Here is a 17,548-nt window from a genome sequence, read left to right as displayed (position 1 = left end):
GCAGATCTAAGAAAGTCTATTTGCTTCACTTTTGGAGGGTAATTTCGATGGTACAGAATTTTAGATTAGTGGTTTTTTTCTTTCAGTGGATTAAATATTTTATTGCACTCTCTTCTTGCTTGCGTTATTTCTTCTGAGAAGCCCTTTGCAGTTTTCATCCTTGTTCCTCCATGGGTAAGGTGGGTTCACAGCTGTCCCTTACTCCTTCCTCCTGTCCTCCCATCCCCTTCAGCTTCTTTGAAGATTTTCCCTTTCTTTGTTTACAGTTTGGATCATTCTTGGCCATTATTATCTCAAATACTTCTCTGTTCTCTATCTTTCTCTTCTTGGTATTCCAATTATGTGTATGTTACACCTTTTGCAATTGCCCCACATCCCCTTTCCCCCCATTCTGTTGTCTCTTTGCATTTCGGTTTGGAAGTTTGTTTATTAACCACTTTTCAAGGCCCCTGGTTCTTTGGCTGTGTCCAGTCTACTGATGAGCCCATCAGAGGCATTCTTTCTGTCTGTTGCGGTGTTTTTTATTTCTAGCATTGTCTTTTGATTCTTTTTGGAGTTTCTGTATCTCTGCTGCATTACCCATCTGTTCTTACATAATGTCTGCTTTACACATTAGAGCCCTTAACATATTAATTGCAGCTATTTTCCCTTGTCTGATAGTTCCAACATCTGTATCACATCTTGAGTTTCACTCTGATGACTGCTTTGGGTCTTCTGAGCCTCTTGAATCTGCAAATGTTTGTCTTTCAATACATTTGGGAAATTTTAAGCAGTATTTCTTCAGAAATTATCTTCTGCTCCATTCTCTGTCTTCTAACCTGGAGGAGGTTACTGTTCCCAAACCTTAATGTTGTTCTTAGCTTTGTTATTATACAAGAGACTGAACTGCTTCCTCACTGATACATAGTCGGCACATTATGTTATTTTGCCAGCAGTAGGGTTGGATTTTCTACGGGTCTAGGCTTCCACCTCAGTTTCATTTGTTAGAGAATTGGCAAGAACCTGGCCATAATTATTAATTCTGTCTATTGCTGAAGTATTGAGCTAAGCTATCAGATAACCTAGAAGTATGTCATTTAATACAGTAGGTGCTACCTGTGTGTGGATATTTAAGTGTAAATTAATTAAAATTAAACAAAGTTTAAAATTCATTTCCATAGTCCCAGTAGCTACATTTGGCTAGTGGTTGCCATATTGGATGGTGCTGACATAGAACAAGCCCATCTCTGCAGGAAGTTCAGTTGGACTAGTGAATGTTCTGAACCACTGTCAGTTCTGTAACACTGGCTTGATTAAATACATAAATATACATGAGCAATAGTGTGGAAGTAAGGCCAAAAATAAAAACTAATTGCTGTCAGTTTCTTCTTTTGGTGTACCATACCAAACTTTCCTGTCTCATTGCCTTCCTTCCTCCCTCCCTCCCTTCTTCTCCTCCTTCCTTCTTTCCATCCTTCCTCCCTTCCTTTTTTTTTTTTTCTTTTTTTTTGTTTCTTCCCTCCCTCCCAACCTTTTTCTCTTTTCTCCTCTTGGCTTCTCTTTTTAAGTAGGCTCCACACCCAGCATGGAGCCCAGTGTAGGGGTCAAGCTCACAACCCTGAGATTGAGACCTGAGCAGAAATCAAGATTCAGAAGCTTAACTGACTGGGCCACCCAGGTGCCTAAGATTTTCTGTCTTAATCAGGAAATTGAGTCACTGTCCCCATGTTCTCATCACCAATTCAGGCCCATTTGCCCTCACGTAACGGCAGAGATTCTTCACTTGACAATTCAGTGGTGGACTCACTGGAATTTCTGTAAATGCTAAGTCAGATCGAATCCTTCTCTGATAATGTGGACTTCTCAGAGATTCATGTTTTCTCATAGAATAGCCTTTCTTTTCTAGGTAAGTGAAATCAGATTAGATTCCTAGCTGTAGCCTGAAATAAATACATAAAATCTGGGTTCTTTTGAGAGTGGTTTGGAGAGCAGGTCTCTGGTGTGTGTATCTTAACTCAAGCACTTAACATTTTGTGGTTGCTTGAATGACCTGAAGCCAGAAGCAGATCAGCTGGAAATCAGCATCTTTGAGAGACTCAAACAGGGTGTTGAAGAATTCCTTTCTTCTGGTGCTGGAGTATTCCCTACTGCCTTTGATGTTTGCAGGCAATAAAAGAGAACCACTCCAGAAGGTTCTTTCTATAAGGCTCTGAAATTGCGGTGTTACATTATCTCAGGCATGTACTGCTCCCTGTTAGGTGCCTCCAGCCTATAGATCATGTCTGCCCTCAGACAGCTCACCTGACTCACAGGGACATCAGAAAACTATACTATGCGAGCAGATGCCATCCTCTCAAGGCTCTTACAGGGAGGCACATTACCCTTCCTCCAGGATTTCTAAATTTCCACTCTTTTTGTGCAGAATCATGTGTTTGTCCCCTTGCACATGACTTCTGCTTGCTTGTGATGTGGCAGGTGGACCTCACAGATAGCTCCCTCCCCACCTCGCCTTTCATGCTTCAGGCCATGCTACGGCTATGATCTCCAGCCACACCCACCTGACAGCCAGCGTCCTGGCCTCTAGGTTCTTCCATGGGTATGTCTAAGAAAATGAGAAGGAACGTTTGTTAAAGGTGAGATTGACAATAAAAAGCAGTATCTGTTTGACCAACCCGTGTGGTGAGGCAGTGGCTTTTGGGTGGAACAGTGTCTGTTGTTGGCCAGAAGGCTCTTGCATGCAGCTTGGGAGCTCATCACTCGTGTTGTCACTGTTGATATTGGGATGAGGTGTGCCTCTTGGGTATCCCAGTATTAGAACAGTTCATTCTGAAGGAGTTCTTAGTTTAAACCCTTCAGATTAGGTGCTTTATGAAGTCCCTAGGCCTGAGTGGTTTACTGTAGAATTTGAGAACCCCTGGGGTGAAACCTCTCAGGATCCCTTCTAGTTCTGTGATTCTCTGGTAGGGAATTGGAATTTCTGAATTGTCTTTCTCATAAAATTTCTTTTGAAAGCCATTTTGTATTATAGAATTAATGCTCATTCATCACAGAAAATTTTTTAAAATGCCAGAATGCTCAAAGAAAATAAAAGTCACTTGCCATTTCATTGAAGATAATCATTATTAACATAATGCTTTTATAACATTTTCTCTAATCAGATAATTCTATATCTCTTTCTCTAATTTTGCATAAAGACAGACTATATATAATGTCATATAATGTCACTGCTTTTATCATCTAATGGAATATTGTGAACATTTTCCAGGTCACTTATTCTTCTTCAGCAAACTTTATCATTTCCATCTGCACAACAAACATTGGAAGCATAAATTTATTATCTCAAAGCTTTGAAACGTGTAGAATATTTATTTGAAGTAAATGTCGAAGAATAATATACTAAAGCAGGATCCCAAAGCTCATTTTGAAAGTTCAGAAACAAAGGTTTTAATCTGTACCAAGAAAATGAAGTTCCCCAAAGGTCAATGTGAGATCCAGTTTCAGGATTTTAATTATTAGTATTGCAGATGAGGAAAAAGGCATTAATACACTGCAGGTGCCTAGATTTGGGTTAACATCTTATTAAAATACAGGAGCATATGAATTTCTTTCCCTGACTTAAAAATGGGCGTAATATGGTCCCCCAAATTTATGTTGTGGTCTTTGAGATCTCTCTTAGGAAGTAGTGCAGGACTGTGGCTGGTGGGTTTTAGAGCATCAGGGTAGGCCTTGGGGAAAATTTCAGTCCTTTGCATGGGTCCATATATGACTGAAGAACATAGCTGCAGTTAAGTTAGCCTTTCTAGTGTGGGCCCATGGGCCTCCATAACAAGCTGGGTGCAGGAATGGAAGACTCTTAATTCTGTGGAGGTATCTGCTCATAATACGGCCGTTTTCTAAGAATGCAGCCTGTGCTGGTGTGTCCAGAAGCATATTCACAGATGTGTGGTATCACTATGCAACCTACTATTATCAGAAAGTTTTGCTTGTACTGAAGTTCACCCAATTAGAATTTAGACCTGAGGGAATAGAAACTGTTGTGTTAAGTTTGGGGTTTAAATTCTTGGATGTCAATCGCCTGCCTCACAACTCTTGGCAAGACTAGCTGGTTTTTCTTGTAGCCTCAGAATTATCGAGGGAAACTTGAGACACTGGGATGTTTTATACTGAAGAACCTACCATCCTTTGAACAATATTAAAAATAACTCAAAAGCAAGTGTTTAGTTTATTCCCTGTTCCTATGCTTTATTTAGGTTCCCCTCTCCCTCCCTCATGATTGAAAGGATTTAAAAATGAGACGTTTGTGTCTTTTTTCAAGGACTTTGTCTATTTCATGTGTTGTTTGATTTGTGGGAATAAAGTTGTTTGTGACATATCCTTTTTTATCCTTTTAATGTCTATAATAAAATGTACTGATGTTGCCTCTTTGATTCCTGATATTCATAACTTATGTCTTCTTTTTTCCTGGTAGGTCTGGCAAGAGGTTTATCAAGTTTATTGATCTTTCCAATTATTTATTTTTTCTTTCCATTTATTTTTTGGTTTTGTTTGAAATTTCATTAGTTTCTGTTCTAGTCTTCATTTTTCTTCTTCTGCTTGCTTTGGGTTTTATTCTGCTCTTATTCTTTCAGTTTCTTAATGTGGAAGCTCAGATTATTGATGTGATAGCTTTTTTCTTTTCTAATACAAGCTTTGGTGATACGAATTTCCCTCTACATGCTGCCTTAGGTGCATATCACGGATGGTGATATGTTGCCTTTTCATTTACGTTCAGTTTAAAATATTTTCTCCTTTCTCTTTGATCCAAAGGCCATTAAGAAGTGAGTTAATTCCCAGATATCTAGAATCTCTTTGCGCTCTAAGGACGAGGTTCTAATAAATTGGAGACTTTGGCGAGAAGTTGTTTGGATTTATACATGACAGCATGGCAGATTGTTCATCATAAAGTGAAACACTGTCATGCTGTTGTCATTGTATGAACTCAAAGGGTGTCTTCAGCTGTTTGTTTAGGCTTGGTTATATTTTTTTTAAAAATAGGATTTGAAGGTGTATTTTGGTACCTTCTCCTGTAATGTGTTTTATCTTTGTTCTTTTAGTGCATTATCATTGGGTGGAACTGGATCCTGAAAAATTCATGAAAGATGCTGTGTACCTTCTCTGCTTTAAGAATTTGGAACTGTATCACGAAAAGGAAGACAGAAATAAGAAATTGGGACCCTGAGTAGTCCTGCAGAAACAAAGCAGAACAAAACAAAACACCACCACCAAAGGAACGATACCATTTTCTGTTGTTGCTGTGGTCTTAGTGAAAGTGGGTGCTGGTGGTGTGGGGGCGTGCACCCCACGCACATGGCAGCGGGGCATATCCCCATGCTCCCCCCGTGCAAAGACTTTGCTGGTTCCTGTGATTTCTTGGCTTGCTTGTGAAACAGGCTGGCCCCACATCATTTGTCATAGAGCCCTCCTTTTACATGTGTCCATGATGGGTCTCCACTGCATTCATGCTGTCCATGTTCCTCCCAACACTGGCTAAGCCAGGGCACTGGTTAAGGTGTAAAGAGAACAAACATTGGTGATAATGTATTGTGTAAGACCTTTGCATCTTGTAAATTTTCTCATTTTTCTAAAAAGAAGTAATAAAATCCTAAACCCCAACAAACCACTTTATTATTAAACAAATCCTGCTGTGTTTGTGCTTGATGATTTTGTCTGTAGAAATACATCTGATCCCACTCTGTGTATAATCTATACTTCTTTTCAAATAACCCCCCTTCCAAGAGGCCTTCCCTCATTACCTACACAAATCTCTGATTCCATGGTGAGACCCTATATACACTAGTAATTTGTAGTTGATGGCATTTTACTCAGACATGAGATGACAGGAGAGGGTAGTGTATGTGGGAAGGTAATCCAGTTTGGGAATGGCCCAGTGACTGAGAGCCAGCGTGGCTGCCTTCTCTGCCATTCACCTTTGGGAGCTCAAGGAAGGTCTCGGCATGTTGGACCATACAGATGTCCCCTTTCCAGGAGCTGAATGGTTGTCCATATATCCAGCTGGTATCCTCACAGTTATGTGAAGAAGGAACCACATTCAGCCAAAGAGTTTCTCAGTTCACTTTAATCCATTAGTGGCACAACTATAGTGGTCATTTTTAGACATTATCTGATGTTAGTAGTTACATATGTGTTACTATATGTAGCAGATATTTATATAACATCTCTAATATTGCTTATACAAACAGAATTATCCTCTCTTGAAATACTTCTTGCCTAACTGTAAAGGGGACATCTTTATTTGGCATTTTTGTAATGCTGAAACTCTGTGTCCTTTATAATAATTTCTGAGTCTGTCTCATCTGACCCAGTTGTCTACTTCAAATAAAAACATAGAAAATGTGAGAAAAAGAAAAAACCCTCAAATTATAGCTCCAGTGTACATTCAAGTACTTGGAAGATGGAGTTGGGAAAGCATTTGCCAGACTGCCTTTCTCTGAATCAATACAGGTGGTTTGGGATAATCCATGATAGCATGTACCTCTGGATTTGAAATCATTACATTCCAGATGCAAATCTCCAGTCGACTTCCCCACCTGTATGGGCAGTGAGGTCCAAGAGGCTCTCCTGTTTGAATTATCTGTATAGGCCTTTATAGGCTGAATTAAAATTCATGTAAAGTTACTCCAAACTACAGTTTTGTAAACTTGGCTGTAAGGTCGAGGACTTCCTGAACACATTTGTCAGACATTTCTCAGCCACAACATTTTATTGCCACCAATTAATTCTGACTGAACAGCTGCAGCCTGCCCTTGTGCTAATTGGTCACGAGGATGGCACAGAGAGAAGAGCTAATGTGCTTGATGTCTGCACAGTGGTGAAATGATAAAGACCCTCAGCCCACAGTCCAGTTCCTGGATCCCATCTTAAAGGGACATAGAAAAATTGGGGCCTGAGTGGAGTCATGTGAGCAGTTGGCTGAAGGATCTGAAAACCATGAAGGACTGAAGGGAAGGAAAAAAACTCTGAATAATTTGAAAGGTCTGGACAAGACACTTGGGCCAGGAAAAAAAAAAAAAAAGGAGCCGGGGGTATAAGTTGCATTAACACAGATGCTGGCTTGATAACAAGGTAAATCTTTCCAACGTGATTCAGAAGTAGACAGTGATGTTAGGAGCATTTAGCATTTGGGCAGAAGTTCTGAGGTTTCTTAATGTGTGCAGAGAATTTTATTTGGTTAATTTAAAAATCCTCCCTCACAGTTTGCAGCAAACCTGGTAAATGTCAGAATATGGTTGCTACTTTTGTAGCATTGGATTGAAGGAAGCTTTTCCACCATCCTGAAGGCCATTTTCAATTCTTAGAAACAAAAGAAGCCGCCTGTCCACTAAAAACTGGCTCAACGGGGTCAGATCTAACCACAGGGCAAGGCTGTGAAATAAAAATAAAAGCTCAAGAAGAAACCCCATGGCATTCACAGCTGCATCGAAAAGGTAGTTAATTCTGCCTTCTCCTACCCCTTCACTCTCTTACGGAAGATCATTTCTGACCCTTACCATGGGACTCAACAGCCAAAAGTAGATTTGGGGTGCAGTTCCACTCAGTATAAAACTCAGTCTTTATGCCCTACTATCATCTGCGGCTCCTGTTTGCTGCTTATTTTCAAGCTTGCTGTTTACTATCCATTAAAACATCACTTGAATGGAAATGGAGAGGAGAATCGTCCCATGTATGGCTTCTCTGAGGAGGCTTGGCAGACAGCAGGACTGTACTTTAAACAGAGCGATGTCCAATAACAATGGATAACGGGGTCTGTTTCATTTGCCTTTCATGGTTTACTTTATAGGAGACCAAGCTCTAGGGAGAGGCAAAGCACAGACCGGAGAAAGGCAGCTTCTGGAGCTGGACGTCGTAGCACGTCATGGTTGGTGGTCCTCGGGAAGGCATTTTCTCCACCAAGCTGTGTCCTGGAGAGATGGCTGCACCACTGCCAGCGAAAGTGGTAGTTCATTGATTTGATTGTAGGGAACAAACGGTTCCACAAACATAGCCTTTCCTCTGACATGTTGTTATTTTAGTCACCCCAAAACCAGAGAGGTGATCCTTTCTGTCAGATGGTCAGATTTCCTGCCCTTTTTCAGCCAGGCACTGTCAGAATTCTTAATTTGCAGCTCATTACTGATTTGGACATTTTAGGAGTAGAGTTAACCTCATTTCAGAAGACACAGACTAATAGCAAAGGTAGAGCCTCCTGTGAATCATATTCAAGAAGAAGGTGGAAAATCCGGGATTCGAGGCGAGGCTGCCCCTCACTGTTGCTGCTAATGTCCTTATTTTCTTCTGGGGTACAGGCACTTGTGCACTAAATTTGTAAAGGTCTGGAAATTAAAACCTTAAATTCCTATCATGAAATTATCTTATTAGTGATGGTATTTTGGATTTGTTACATTAATTTTTGATAAGAGAATTCATATTTGTAGGGGTCCTTAAAATAACTCTGCTTGTTTTTTAATCTTCCCCGAGGGTTGGTGCATGAGAGTCTCCATCATCAAGCAGGAAACACACCGTGGTGTCTGTGGGAGGACATTCAGTAGACGGTCACTCTGCAGCCCAGATGGGCTCAGCCCAGGCGCCAGTCCAAGACAGCAGTCTCCTGGAGGGAGCTGAGGTCTGAAGGATGAGGCGGAGTTGGCCGGTTAAAAGTGGTGTGCCATGGAGGAGGGCAAGCCTTCAGGTGCAGTGCCTCAAGTTGTGAGCGAAGGGGGGTTCAGACACCTGCCAGCAGGCTGGTGGGGCTGGATTCAGGGAGATGGGAGACACATGGAAGAATGTGGACCAGTGCAGGTGGGGAGTAAGGAGCAAGGACAGGCCCCGCAGAGGTCTGGTAAGGTGTGATCATGCATTTAGGCTTCATAACCTCTTCCTCCCCCTTCTCCAGCTCAGTTTGTTCTAGTTCTGCAGTTTCTCACATGACCTGGCCTTGAGCGTGACTTGGAGGACTGGGTACAGCTCTGCGAGTGTGCGGTGACCAAGGCCACTGGACAGTGGTGTGGAGGTCTCAGTGGCCAAGGGGTGGCCCAGACTTGGAGTTTGCATCCTGGCTGTGCGACAGAGGTGACCTGTGATCTCGGCACAGTGTGTGTGTTTCTTCAGCTCTCTGAGCTTCACCCTACGTCTGTACTCCTGGATTGTAAGGGTTAAATGAGAGATGTACACAAGGCACTAGACACGTGGTGGTGTCTGCTCAGGGTGCCAGGCCATGGCCTTGTGCTGATGCAGCTCACTGTGGCTGAAGCTGTTTGCTTTCAGGAGCTGCACTCCAGCTCTGGACTGATGCTCCCCAGGCCTGCAGGCATCTGAAATCCCAGGTTTACATCCTATAGCCGCTGTCTGGTCTGTGAAGAACCCAAACAAAGAACTGAATTCTGTTTCTGTTGGGCTAGGCCATGCTTCTGGACTGTGGAACTATTTCAGATGGCATGCTCGCTCTTCCTCCCAGCTTTGTGCCATCTCCAGACAAGTTCTCTGTACCTTTGCCCAAGTCCAGGCTAACCCTGATGCACAGGAGACAGTTGGCACTCTTAGAAATCTTTCAGGTCTGGAGCTGCATTCTTTATATCCTCATTCAACTCCCATTGCTCCATTCCACGTCACCCGTTCTTGTGGAAATCATGTTATATTGTTTTTATGGTTTTTTAGTGATTAACCCAACAATTCTGTCAGAAGAAATATTAGGACAGCACAGCATGTTACTTGTGAACTTGTTCAGGCTTCCAGTGTTTGCTGTGTTCTTCACCGCGGGCTTACAGACCATCTGTTTCATCATCAATTCTAGAATGTTTCCAAGAACCTGCATCTCACTGACCTGTCTCCTGTGTCCAGAATCCATCTCTTGAAACTCAGATTTTTGGCATTTTTGGTCTTCTCTCCCCTCTTTTCATTTCAGAAGATTATTTTTTGGGGTTATGAGTGGTAAGTCTGTTCTGTAATCCCATCTGTAAGTTATTTCAGGACTTTTGAAACTTCAGTTCATTCAGAGATCCTAGTAAGTCTGTCTCTTCACCCACCATGGGCTTCGAGTCCCCCTTTATGATGTTTCTTTTGCTCTTTTGAAGTTTGAATCATTTGCCTTAGAGGAGTAGATAAAATAACTTTTTTTTTGAAGATTTTATTTATTTATTTGACAGAGAGAGAGAGAATGAACAAGGGAGCAGCAGACAGAGGGAGAAGCAGGCTTCCCGCTGAGCCAGGAGCCTGATGGGAGGCTCAATTCCAGGACCCTGGGATCATGACCTGAACTGAAGGCAGACACTTAACTGACTGAGCCACCCAGGTGCCCCTAAAATAACTCTTAATTTGAGCATGTATCCAGGGCTGAAAGCCAGTCTAAGCCCTTTATGTATATCATCCCCACAGCCCTTTTGTTGTTCTCACTTTACAGCTGGGGAGATTGAGACTCAGAAAAGTGAGCTGTCAAGAGCTGTGAAGCATCTCAGATCTAGCTGTTTACAGAGTGACCGAGCTAGCCCAGTGTCCTGGGTGCCGGCAGCAGGCAGGTTACCCAGTGTGTGATAGGGCTGAGCTTTGTTGCTCTCAGCACCGGTGGGAGCTGGCGTCAGCACTTGGGCCAGCCCCTGCTCTCGTGCACTCTGTGCCATCTGTCAGAGTGCCAGGTGACACCTCATGCACAGCGGGCCATGCTACAAAAGGATCCAGAAAAGCCAAATCTTTCATAATGTTGGGAGACACACTGTCTGTTTCAAGGCTGTTTGCTACTTAAACATCCTCAGAAGTATAGTCCCCAAGCAAAGCAGTCAGCACCGGTGCTCATGAGATGCACAGAGACATCAGAGACCATGAGAATGGTCGCCCACCGGGAACTTAACCCAAATCAGCCTGTCAGCAGATAGTGGAGTCAGGGTTCAGAGCCAGGCCAGCAGGCCCCACTGGACTGCTGCCATGACATTGTACAGGTGCCCTTCTCACACAGCGGGTCTCTCATGTTGTTGTCACCCCCCTTTCCTTGCCACTCATTCCATCTCTGATGCATTACTTCCCGTTCACTTGTCCAGACCCCTCCTCTGCCCGTCTCTGGATTTCCTCAAGGCTGACCCATGTGCTCTTGCTTCTGGCTTCTTGTCGGGTTGGGAGCAGGGGAGGCCCCTGTGGTGCTCTGAGGACTCAAAGCGTGAGGGCTGGGTGTGGGTTCCCCAGCTCCTTCCCTCCACGAGAGCAAAGGCGGCAGCCCAGCCAGGAGGTCTTCTCCCACAGCTGTTTCTAAGTTTTCCAGCCTCCCCCCTACCACCCTCACCCCCCCACCCCAGCCTGCTGCCATGGCAAGCTGCTCGTCTCAGGGTTTCCTTCTTAGTGAAATTTCTTTGGAAAATTCTGGAGCCTTTTCTCTCCTAGTCCTTCCTATGTCATGTATGTTATTTAACAGTTTAACCTGAGCACTCTTCTCTCCTTTAATTTGAATTCTCCAGTGAGGTCCTGTGTTTCAAGTGCTCACTGTCTTGGTGGTATAGGCCAGAGAGGGCCTGGACCTTCTTCCTCTTCTAACACTCACCTTAAAGGAAGCTATGATGGCATCCCACGTGTCCTCAAGTCTCTTAATGCCTTTACATAATGCCCATTCAAGACCGTCAAAAATCCTTTCCATCTGAGTCTTCTTGTTGTCCATTAGCAGGTTATTCAGTAAAACTGGGTGGTAACCTGAAGGCAACACCAGTACTCCCCCCCAATTCTGGACCATTTGGAATGGTATTTAGAGAAAATGGGTTTTGGTCTCAAGGGTCTTGTCTCTCATCAGAGGCAGGTTCTGCCTTCTTTGTAGTATAATGAATGGGCGCTCCCTCCACCCCTCTACCTCTGGAAGCTCTATATGGGAGGTGGGAAAAGCCAGTGATGGCTCAGGACTTGGCATTTGAAGCAAACAGAACAGAAAGAGCTATATACATCTGGCCAGAAGCCCCATGTCTGGTTTCTCATCCTGTGCAAGTTCTTAGAAGTCCAGCTTAGCCTCTGAGTCCCTTTCTTGTCTAGACACTGGCTATGCCTCCTGCACGTGAGACTCAAGGCTGTTATACCTCAAGACAGGTACGGCAAGATGGCAGCTGCTCAGCCATCTTAGATGATCCAGCCAATGCTGGATCGGCAGTGGGGGGTGGGTGGGGTGACTGGTTTGGGAGTCAGGGACTGATCCTTATGCCTGCTTTTCTTGCAAACTCTGGGCTCCAGACTTGGGTTCTGTAAGTTGTGGGCTGGGATCAGATCACAGCGTGAGAGGGCATAAAAGGGTACTGCTGGGTCTCCACTAACTTGTTTTCGAGTTACTTTTTGGCATACGTTGATGCAAGTGTTTCTGCTAAAAAGGAAAACAGAAATTCCACATGGATAACTGACAGCAAAGAATGTTCTCCCCACATTTCTCACTACTATCTGAAGAAGGGATGCTTCCAAATAAGGACAGGGACAGAGGAGGCCTTCTCTGCTTAGTGGGGGAGGCCCAGAGAGAGCCAAACCAAGCTGCACTATGCTTGAGAGCAAGGCCGCAGGCATAATTGTGATCCTCGAACTCCAGCAACAATTTGCATCTCAATAGAGTGGGGTTGGTCCCCTTGACATGCTATGTTCCAGATACCCCTCCTTCCCCAGGAGGACAATAACCCATTTTAATAAGCTTGCCCCTCTGAAAAGCAGTCTATATTAACAAAAAATAAACAGTATTTTGGCATTTTGGGGCAGTTATATGAAGACACTAGAAATATGGAGGAAAAAATCCTTGGATTGCCAGGAATGTAGAATAATAACCTATTATGGGGTTTAAAGGGTTACTTTTTAAGCCTTTTATTTGGAAATAATTTCAAACTTACATAACCGTTGCAAGAATGGTGCAAAAAACACCTTTATACCCTTTACCCAGATTTGCCTGCTGCTAACATTTTGCCTCATTTGCTTTATCATTCCTCCCTGTCCGTGTGTGTGTGTGTGTGTGTGTGTGTATTGCTCGTTCCTCTAATTTATAGTCCTTGTTCTAATTTTATTGAATGGCCCAATAACATCTTTTGTTGCTACATTTTCTCTTTTAGTACTAGGTTCAGTCTAAGATCAGACTGCCTTTCTGTAGCTGCTTTTTCCTCCAGAGTAGCTCACAAGCAGAGCACTTGCCCCCTGGGGGCCATAGTTTCCTCATCTGTAAGATATAGGGGCCAGAGTGGCTGACATCTGCATTCTGTGATTATTTGAGGGCCTGGGGTACCCAGCACAGTGCTTTACATGACAGGTGTCCTTTATTTATTTTTTTAATTAACATATAATGTATTATTTGCTTCAGGGGTACAGATCTGTGAACCATCAGTCTTACACAGTTCACACCACTCGCCATAGCACATACCCTCCCCAATACCATCACCCAGCCACCCTATCCCTCCCACCCCCCTCCCCTCCAGCAACCCTCAGTTTGGTTCCTGGGATTAGGAGTCTCTAATGGTTTGTCTCCCTCCCTGGTCCCATCTTACTTCATTTTTTCCCTCCCTACCCGCCATGACTCTCCACCCTACCTCTCAAATTCCTCATATCAGGGAGATCATATAATATATGCCTTTCTCTGATTGACTTATTTTGCTTAACATTATACCCTCTAATTCCATCCACATCATTGCAAATGGCAAGATTTGGGGTTTTTTGATGGCTGCATAGTATTCCATCATGTGTGTGTGTGTGTGTGTGTGTGTGTGTGTGTGTGTGTGTGTGTGTATACCACATTGTCTTTATCCATTCATCTGTTGATGGACGTCTGGGTTCTTTCCATAGTTTGGCTATTGTGGACATTGCTTCTGTAAACATTCAGGTGTATGTGCCCCTTCCGATCACTACATTTGTATCTTTAGGGTAAATACCCAGTAGTGCAATTGCTGGGTCGTAGGATAGCTCTATTTTCAACTTTTTGAGGAACCTCCATGCTGTTTTCCAGAGTGGATGAACCAGCTTGCATTCCCACCAATGGTGTAGGAGGATTCCCCTTTCTCCACATCCTCGCCAACACCTGTCGTTTCCTGACTGGTTAATTCTTGCCATTCTGACTGGCATGAGGTGGTATCTCATTGTGGTTTTGGCTTGTATTTCCCTGATGCTGAGTGATGTTGAGCACTTTTTCATGTGTCTGTTGGCCATTTGGATGTCTTCTTTGCAGAAATGTCTGTTCATGTCTTTTGCTCATTTCTTGATTTGGTTATTTGTTCTTTTTGAGTATTGAGTTTGATAAGTTCTTTATAGATTTTCGATACTAGCCCTTTATCTAATATGTCATTTACAAATATCTTCTCCCATTCTGTCAGTTGTCTTTTGGTTTTGTTGACTGTTTCCTTTGCTGTACAAAAGCTTTTGATCTTGATGAAGTCCAAATAGTTCGTTTTTGCCCTTACTCCCCTTGCCTTTGGTGATGTTTCTAGGAAGGAGTCACTGTGGCTGAGGTCGAAGAGGTTGCTGCCTGTGTTCTCCTCAAGGATTTTAATGGATTCCTGTCTCACATGGAGGTCTTTCATCCATTTTGAGTCTATTTTTGTGTGTGGTGTAAGAAAATGGTCCAGTTTCATTTTTCTGCATGTGGCTGTCCAATTTTCCCAACACCATTGTTGAAGAGACTGTCTTTTTTCCACTGGACATTCTCTCCTGCTTTGTTGAAGTTTAGTTGACCATAGAGTTGAGGGTCTATTTCTGGGCTCTCTATTCTGTTCCATTGATCTATGTGTCTGTTTTTGTGCTAGTACCATACTGTCTTGATGATGACAGCTTTGTAATAGAGCTTGAAGTCTGGAGTTGTGATGCCGCCAACTTTGGTTTTCTTTTTCAACATTCCTCTGGCTACTTGGGGTGTTTTCTGGTTCCCTATAAATTTTAGGATTATTTGTGCCATTTCTTTGAAAAAAGTTGATGGTATTTTGATAGGGATTACATGAAATGTGTAGATTGCTTTAGGTAGCATAGACAATATTTGTTCTTCTAATCCATGAGCATGGAACATTTTTCCATTTCTTTGTATCTTCCTCAATTTCTTTCATGACTACTTAATAGTTTTCTGAGTCAGATTCTTTGCCTTCTTTGGTTAGGTTTGTTCCTAGGTATCTTATGGTTAGGGTGCAATTGTAAATGAGATTGACTCCTTAATTTCTCTTCAGTCTTGTTGTTGGTGTGTAAAAACACAACTGATTTCTGTGCATTTACTTTATATCCCGACACGTCACTGAATTCCTCTATGAGTTATAGTAGTTTTGGAGTGGAGCCTTTTGGGTTTTCCACATAAAGTATCTATCACCTGCAAAGAGTGAGAGTTTGACTTCTTCTTTGCTGATTCGGATGCCTTTTATTTTTTTGTTGTCTGATTGCTGAGGCTAGGACTTCTAGTCCTATGTTGAATGACAGTGGTGATAGTGGATATTCTTGGCCTGTTCCTGACCTTAGGGGAAAAGCGCTCAGTTTTTCCCCATTGAGAATGATATTCACTGTAGGTTTTTCATAGATGGCTTTGATGATATTGAGACATATACCCTCTATCCCTACACTGTGAAGAGTTTTGGTCATGAAAGGATGTTGTACTTTGTCAAATGTTTTTTCAGCATCTATCGAGAGTATCATGTGGTTCTTGTTCTTTCTTTTGTTAATGTATTGTATCACATTGATTGATTTGTGGATGTTGAACCAAGCTTGCAGCCCTGGAATAAATCCCACTTGGTCGTGGTGAATAATCCTTTTAATGTACTGTTGGATCCTATTGGCTAGTATTTTGGTGAGAAATTTTGCATCCATGTTCAGGGATATTGGTCTAATTCTTCTCATTGATGGGGTCTTTTCTGGTTTGGAATCAAGGTAATGTCTTTGCCAGAGGTTGAATTGCACTGCCCTTGCCAGGGGCTAGGCTAAGAAATCTGCTTAGGTTCACTCTCAGGAGTTTTTGTTCCCTGAATGCCTTCTGTAGAGCTCTGGAGGTATCCTCCCAATCTCCAGCCCAGAGGAGCCGAGAGTTCGGGGCTCTCTACTCCTCAGTGTGCCCTCAGAGAAAAGGGGTCAATCACTCCCATCTCCCTGGTCTCCAGCCGCACTCTGACCTCACCCAACCTGTAACTGAGTGTTTCTATCTCTGGTGCATAGCCCTATTTCTAGTCTCCAAATCCAGCAGATTCCTGCTGCACCACTCCTCCAAAGGAGGAAGGTGAGTCTAACTGGATCTGCCACTTGTGGGGTTCCTGCTCAAAGCAGTAGTCTGATGTGCCTCGGATCACGGTTTACGGTAACCTCGAGCTGAGAGCTCCCTCCTTGGCTCCGTCTCTGCAGCCATCTTCCCTGCTCCGATACCTGGGAGTTCTGCTGCATTCAGACATCCCTGGTCTTTTTGTGACCCTGTGGGTCCTGAGACTGCACTGTCCCCTCAAGGGCTCCACCCTCTGCTTAGCCTCTGGACGGATGTCCCTCAGTGGAGCAGACTTCTAAAAGTTCTGATTTTGTGCTGCACTGCTCTACCACTTGCCAGGAGCTGGCCCCTCCCCCCACAGTCTATCTTCTCGAATGTTGCCTTGGATTCACTTCTCCACACATCCTACTTTCCAGAAAGTGGTCGCTTTTCTGTTCCTAGAATTACTGCTCTTCTCTTCTCTCTTCTGTTGAGTTTATAGGTGTTCAGAATGGTTTGATAACTATCTAGCTGAATTCCTGGGACCCAACCAAATTTAGGTCTCCTGCTCCTCTGCCATCTTGCTCCAATAGGTGTCCTTTAGATGCTTAATGGAAATCCTGCTTTCCAGAAGGACTGGGACTACCTTTCTAGTTGAGGAAGCTTTTGTCTCCCCTCCCTCTCTAAAACAAGACTGGAAACAAATCAGAAGGTTCTGTCCTGGTCCCTGAAAGATCTCAAAAGTAACTATGTAAAATGTAATTAGAACAATGTATTTGGCGATTACAGCATATGGATAAGTGAAATGAAAACAGCAGTGTCAAGCACGGGTGAGGGGACACTCTGTTACAATGTACCTGAACTACATGTGAAATGGAAAAGTGTTTTTTGAAGGTGGACTTAGATTTGTTAAATGTTTATTGTATTACTTATTTGCTTACTTGTTTACTTAACTAGATTGCTGGTTTGTTATAAAAGGATATCACATAGGAACAGACAAATGGCAGAGATGTGTAGTGCAGGTACCAGGAAACGGCACAGAGCTTTTGTGCTCCCCATCCCCCACACTGCTACAAGTTCACCAACCAGGAAACTCTAAGATGTATATTTTAAACTCTAGGGCAACTGCTGTATGTTTCTTTAAGAAACCCTTTTTTTTTCTTTTGAGAGAGAGAGAGAGAAAGCAAACATGAGTGGGGAGGGGTGGAGGGAGAGGGAGAGAATACTGAGCAGGTTTCTTGCCCAGCACAGAGCCCAATGCAGGGCTTGATATCACACCCCTGACCAAGATCGTGATCTGAGCTGAGATTAAGAGTCGGATGCTTAACTGACTGAGCCATCCACATGCCCCTATAAGAAACCTATGTTAAAAATAAAGATTGATAGGTTACTAGTAAAGGGACAGGAAAGATG

General features: G+C 43.2%; 1 protein-coding gene across 1 annotated transcript in view; it reads left to right on the top strand.

The window, feature by feature from the left end:
* The window catches only part of DTD1 (D-aminoacyl-tRNA deacylase 1), a 175,998-nt gene extending 170,333 nt beyond the window's left edge, over positions 1 to 5,665 (top strand). Inside the window, exon 6 of the mRNA XM_045981176.1 lies at positions 5,073 to 5,665. The gene's annotated coding sequence lies outside the window, so the exon portion shown is untranslated. The remainder of the gene's footprint in view (positions 1 to 5,072) is intronic.
* Positions 5,666 to 17,548: the final 11,883 nt, after the last annotated feature.

Source organism: Meles meles, chromosome 16, assembly GCF_922984935.1.
Source record: "Meles meles chromosome 16, mMelMel3.1 paternal haplotype, whole genome shotgun sequence".
NCBI lineage: Eukaryota > Metazoa > Chordata > Mammalia > Carnivora > Mustelidae > Meles > Meles meles.
Note: the sequence above shows the minus strand (reverse complement) of the source record. Positions and strands in the feature narration are given on the sequence as shown.